Source organism: Triticum aestivum, chromosome 4A (genome assembly GCF_018294505.1).
Source record: "Triticum aestivum cultivar Chinese Spring chromosome 4A, IWGSC CS RefSeq v2.1, whole genome shotgun sequence".
Taxonomy (NCBI): domain Eukaryota; kingdom Viridiplantae; phylum Streptophyta; class Magnoliopsida; order Poales; family Poaceae; genus Triticum; species Triticum aestivum.
This window is the reverse complement of record NC_057803.1, coordinates 613,303,606-613,309,806: the sequence shown is the minus strand read 5'-3', so window position 1 is coordinate 613,309,806 and position 6,201 is coordinate 613,303,606. Positions and strand designations below refer to the sequence as shown.

General features: G+C 45.8%; 1 pseudogene; it reads left to right on the top strand.

Annotated features, from left to right (window-relative positions):
• The first annotated feature begins 2,500 nt into the window (after positions 1-2,500).
• On the top strand, positions 2,501-5,807 carry LOC123087571 (uncharacterized; annotated as a pseudogene).
• The last annotated feature ends 394 nt before the right edge of the window (positions 5,808-6,201 follow it).

The following is a 6,201-nucleotide window of genomic DNA, read 5'->3' as shown; positions in this document are numbered from 1 at the left end:
GGATCCGTGAGTTTTCTGCTCCTGCAAATATCATCTTCGTCGTGTAGTCGATGATGACATCGTACCGTACCTCTGCTGCCCCTGCGTGGGGCGAGTTTTTGTCAAAAAGGACTACATACGAATTCGTATTGACAAAAAAGACTACCTGCACAGCGTATTGACAGAAAAGACCACATATACGGTGGCGGCAGGTCCGGCAGCCGACACGTGGCACTTGCCGCCACGGGCGCCGGCGGCGGGACATGCCGCCATGAGTGCAGGCGGCAGCTTCGGGGCAACAGGTTTTCCATCTCAGGTGCCACGTGACAGAATGGGGCGAGGCCAGGTGGGCCCCGCCGCCCCGCCTGTAGGCGGCAGCAGCTGCTGCTGCGCGCGACAATGCACCTGCGGATAGCTGTGTTATTCCGGCTGCATCTCTCCATCTGTAGAGCTTCTAGATCCTCGCTGGCTGCGTGCAATGTTTGCCACTACTGCCTGGGACCTGGTATAAGCTAGACTTTTTTACCTCCGTACGTCCATGCAGGTGCCTTTGCTGTTGCCGCGTATACGTATGACCATGCATATAATGGCCTGCATGCGTCAGAATGTACGTGCAGCAGCCAGTAAATACTTTCATGCAGCGGCAGTGCGAGGACTAAGACATTTTCACGTCGCACGCATCAAACTTGCCGTCATGGCATGTGGCGGCAGGGGCCACCAGCCTCTTCTTGTTCCGTTACTTGCTCAACCGGTTATATACTTGGGCTGCCGCCACCGCCCACGGCGGCAGGTCCCGCCGCCAGCGCCTGTGGCGGCAAGTGCCATGTGTCGGTTGCCGGCCCTGCCGCCATGACGTAAGTGGTCTTTTTTGTTAATACGGTGCGTAGATGGTCTTTTTTGTCAATATGAAATCGTATGTGGTCTTTTTTGACAAAAAATCGCGTGGGGCGGTGGATCGTGTAAAGATTGTCGTGCGTAAAAGTTCCGTTGCGCCTATGCCTCCACATGGCTAAATTTATAGTATTGACCATTTTGCGAAACTTGATCGAGATCTGATCTTGTTTTGCAAAAAATTTGGGATCTGAACATTTTCTAATCGCCAAGGTTCATGGCGGTAGTTTATGACAGTCTATCATCACGGTCCTTTGGCGATAGGGTTGCATGCCTTACCGTAATTTTTTCCTAAGTATGAAACTCAGTGATGTTTGGCGGTAGGGATGTTTCCTACCGTCAAGGTCCCTGGCGGTAGGCTGTTACACCCTACTGCCATGAACCCTGACGGGTAGTACAAGCGTCAGATCCCGAAATTTTTACAAACTAGGGTCAGATCTCGATTAACTTTTAAAAAAGGATCAAAACACGAAATTTTGCCCCTCCCCGTCGCGCTGCGTGGGGTGGCGAATACATGGCTTGGCTGCCTTGCTACACTGCCGCCTAGTCTCCCCCAAATTGTTGTAATGTGGACTGTTATCCCCGGCCCTAGTTGCTGTCGTGATCCTCAAGCTTACCTGCATTTCAATGTAAAAAAATAAAAAAATCCTTGCCGGGGCACCGAGACCTTTTTTTCTTTTGGATTTTATAAATTTGAATTCACTATATATCTTTTGAGTCGAAAGTCTAATTAAAGTTCCGTTTGCATATTCGTATTTCCTGTGTCGAGGGTTCAAATAAGATCACTTTAAATATGTTTTGACATGTTTTTAAAACTTTACTGAGCTTCAACTACTAAAACGTGGTAGAAATTCATCAAGTTTCAGAATCTAAAGCTTACAAAATTGGAAAGAATCCAATGAATTTACGAATTGCGAAGCAATGGTGCGGCCGGTCAAACCCATTGCTAGAAGCTCCCACACCAGTAGGGCCATGCACAGTGCAATGCAGAGAGATACCGCTTCGCACAAGTGAAATAAAGAAATCATTTTAAAGATAAAATGGTCATAAACAAACACAATGAACTCATGATCCAATGTATGAGAGGAGGTGAAGGGGAATGCAGTGGAAGGGGAGGAAGACTTGGTATATTCATGCTCTAATGCACGTATAATCTAGCTCGACGCTCGTGCATTGCTAATAGTAAAATTGTGAAAATGCTTCAATCATGCCTGACTCAACAAACACCACTGTCATCTTGCCCTCCCTCCCCCTTTGCGGTATGAAGATCGTGCACACCTTGAGCTTCATTCCTTTTTATTGCACTCCTCGGCTAACTCATCACTCCATCTACCCAACTCTACCCTTTTTGCTTCTATTTTGCCTTTGATTGTGCACGGCCATGCTTTGAGATGAGGGGGGCGCACAACACGGAGCAGACTAAGACTCATGTTCAGCACGTGGTACTTGCAATTAGGATTTGTTATATCAATTATACAGTATATAGGCCTTTCTTACAGTTTTGTCAAAAAAAAAACACGATGTAAAGGATGTTGCCGGGCGCAAATCCAACCTCACTAGCCTGTTAATCGCACGGTGGAAAAGTGGACCGGAAATACTCGCGCCCGGTCGACCGGCGCAGAGTAGCCAGCCTTCTTCCCCAAATTCCCAGATAAAACAGAGCAGTAGTCGAAGCACGGCTCCGGCGGACCCCTCCCAAATTCCCCAAATTAAACCCTCGCTCGCCGCCCTCCTCCGCCTCCGGCGTCGCCTCGCCGGCACGCCGTGACCCACCATGTCCGTGGACGACTGCTTCATCCCGCTCCCCTCCCCACTCCATGACCGCTGGCGGTGCGGCTCTCACCCCTGCCTGTCCCAGCTAGATCTGGACGACCGCGCGGCTGCCGGTTCTGGCACGGCGGGCGAGGGAGCCGCCTCGCATGGCGTCCCCAGACGCATCCTGCGGATCCCCTAACCGCCCACTCGCCGTCCCCCCGACGCGCCTCCCTCCTCCTCCCCTCGATCCGCTGCCTGCTATGTACGTCAAGGACCCCTAACTGGCGGTGCCTAATCCTGATCCTGTTTGATATATCAATTTGCTCTAATCCTGTTTGATTCATTTCTGAACTAGGCCACCACGTGTATCTGTTTTGTGAACAAATTATTTCTCTTCCAAAATGTGCTGAAATTGGAAACGAATCTAAAGAACACATGTCTACGGGAACAAAATTCTTGTGATTCTAAATTTGCTGAAATTGGAAATGTATTTGAGAACAAATTCTTATGGTTCTAAAGCTTTGCTGAAACTAGTAATTTATCTGAGAAGGTGACAACAAATTATTACGATTCTGGGAGTTGCTGAAATTAGATTATTATATAATAGACTGTGTTGACGACTCTGCTTCATTTTACTGTGATGCTGAATCAATCATATGGTGTGGTTCAAGGTATAAGGGGAATGCCTTCCCAGAGGAGGAGCCAAAGCAACACCAAGTCCAAGTTTCACGTGCCGCTTCAAAGGGGAGATATGCAAGGTAAAACTCCTAAATCTTCACTTTTTTTTCTGGGTTGCTCTATGTTCAACACCACTGTGCATGGTCATCCGGCATTCTTAAGTGTACATACTCTGGTTCCCATTGTTAACTTGTCCATTTTTGTTTATATTCCAAACTGTGCTTTGCCTAAAAAATGGGCAGCACAATTCCTCCCGTTCCAGATGGTTAGCCGAATTTCATTTTTTTCAAAAGAAAAAAAATAACATTCTACACTGCTGGGTGTTATCAGTGATGGGCTAAGAATTGTACTGAAAAGTGCAGCAATGCTATCGGGTCCAAAAATATTTTCTACTTCTAAAATTTACTGAAATGGGAATAGTAATGAGAGTTCATTTTACTTTAATTCTATTTAAGTCATATGTTCTGGTTCAGGTTTAAAGAGAATTTGAATGCCAAGCCACAGGAGACAAAGCAACATCGCCATCAAGTTGCCGTCTCATGCGCCGCTTCAAAAGGGAGGTATGCAAGTTGAACACTCCTAACTTTTTTTTTTGGATTGCTATCTGTTTAACACCACTGTGCATCTTCATTTGGCATTCTCAAATCCTCTGGTTCCTAGTACTAAGTCGTCCATTTTTTGTTTATGTTTCAAACTGTTTTCGCTGGAAAATGGTTAACACAACTCCCGTTAACATTCTACACTGCAAGCTGCATCTGTGACGGGCTTAGAAATGTGCTGAAACACTCAGCAATCCGTTCAATAAAATTAATATTGCAACCGCATGTTTTGCTCTCATTGTGTTACGTCAAGTAGTTCTACCCCGTTTCTGCCATGCAGCCGTTTATATCCGGCATCCCCACCTGACAGCTGTTCAATTTCATCATGTCAAATTTTAATTCCAAACACTCTCGTCAACTCTTTAAACATGTTTCAAGAATTCTGCATGCACCTTCATCATCATAAAAGAAAATCAAATCGGTAAATCTGTCAAATTTTAATTCAAACTCGATGAGTTTTTAATCATGTTTCTATAACTCTGCATGCATCTTCATCATGAAAGAAAAGCAACTGGGTAAATGATACAGTTACTATTTCTCACATTATGGCATGGTACTTGCGATTTTTTTTTATAACAATCAGTTCACATTACTGAATCAGGAGTCGAGCTGGTTGGATGTCCATGGAGAGGAGCACTCCTGAAGGTATCAACATGGAGGAACATGCTTCGAGGTTTCAGCCTTTGCCCCTGCCCAGATTTACGAGTGACTTGGACCGGGCTACCGTCGGAATTCCAGTTGTAATGCGAAAGAGAAAGCCTCCGGAGGTGAGGAATGCGCTCCGTGAAAGAAGAGTCGCGACCAAACAAAAGGACGCACGCTACCATGCGGAGGTGGCCTTGCGTAAATACAACAGAGCCAACAACACCAAGGTCTTCCTCTCTCTTTCTCTCTTATCTCCGAGTATGTGAGGTCGTGACAATTGGGATGGTTTTTCAGCCTGATTATCCATTTTAAACGTGTCTTTACATTTTTTAATATTTTTTCAGTTTGAACTGGTGAAGGTAAAAGTGATATCTATATTTTATGAGTTTGGAGGGGCCGGCGCCCATTATAACTTCACAGCTAAGCAGCCTGAGGAGCAACATTCTGCTGATGCCGACAGTACCAAGCTATTCTTCTCTGAAGTCCACCTGAATTTTCGGAGTGAGAATGATGTGATTATGTGCTGTATAGTTGGGGAAAATGACGCAGGTACCTTGTTGGCTTTCTTGTCAGTTATTCCTATTGTTTCTTTCCTGATTATGGCCATGTTTGCTTTTTGATCGTGAGTTTTGCATCAGGTGCAATCAGTTGTCTTGTTCACACATATGCCTTAATCGCAATCTCATATTGATACGTGTCTAACTCTATTTGTTCTATCAACGTTGCAGGGCATTGCTATGGCTGTGAAAACTACCAGCCTGTTATTCACCCAAGCAGCCAAGCATACGGCGGCGGTAGTAGCACTTGTATTGACTATCCTTGCTCAGACGGCGATAGCGACAGCGACTAGTAATGTAGCACTTGAAGCCCGGTGGCCGGCGCTTGCTTGTGTGGCCAGTCTTCTCGGGTGTGTATTGACTTGTTTGCAATTCTGCGAGAATATCCAATCGCATGGAGTAAATGGATGAACTTGAGAAATGTGTCGTTGGATGGAGACCCGAGTCTCAACTGAATGTTGGCTTGTGTGACCAATCCAATAATGACATTTGCTATTGTGGTTTGCGTCTTGGCCTGAGAAAATATGCACTACGGTGAGTAAATGGAGTTATGTAGACATGGGATGGAAACCTCAACTTGGATGGAGTAGTGTCATATTTGCTCTTGCCACTTCCTTATAATGTAGGCCGTAGGGATGTTTGTAGACGAGATGGTATATAGTGTCATATTTTGTTGAGTTGTTATATTTGATATACTTTTTAAGATGGTGAGGAAGAGTTCGAAGATGATATATGATGAAGTGTAGATGAGTCTGACACGCACCATCATTACAAGCCCGCAGATACAGGGCGGTGCGGGGAGGGGTCGCGAAACTAGTGTGCTGATGACCAAGCTTGTTGCCTTGGGGTTGATCCAAGTTCATCGTAAATAGGTGGTGAATATGACCACCATTGATGATGATTGCAAAGAGAAGTGGCATCACGGATTGGTCGTGTAAGGATTTTTTTTTTCTGTAGCAATGCACAGGCAATTTTTGCTTAGAATCGGCAGGGTTGGTTGCACGGCCCATAAGCAGCCCAATCACCTCGAGAATAGAAAAAACATGTTACGGCCTATAATCATGACGACTGCACACCTGGGCTTCACAGGACACGGC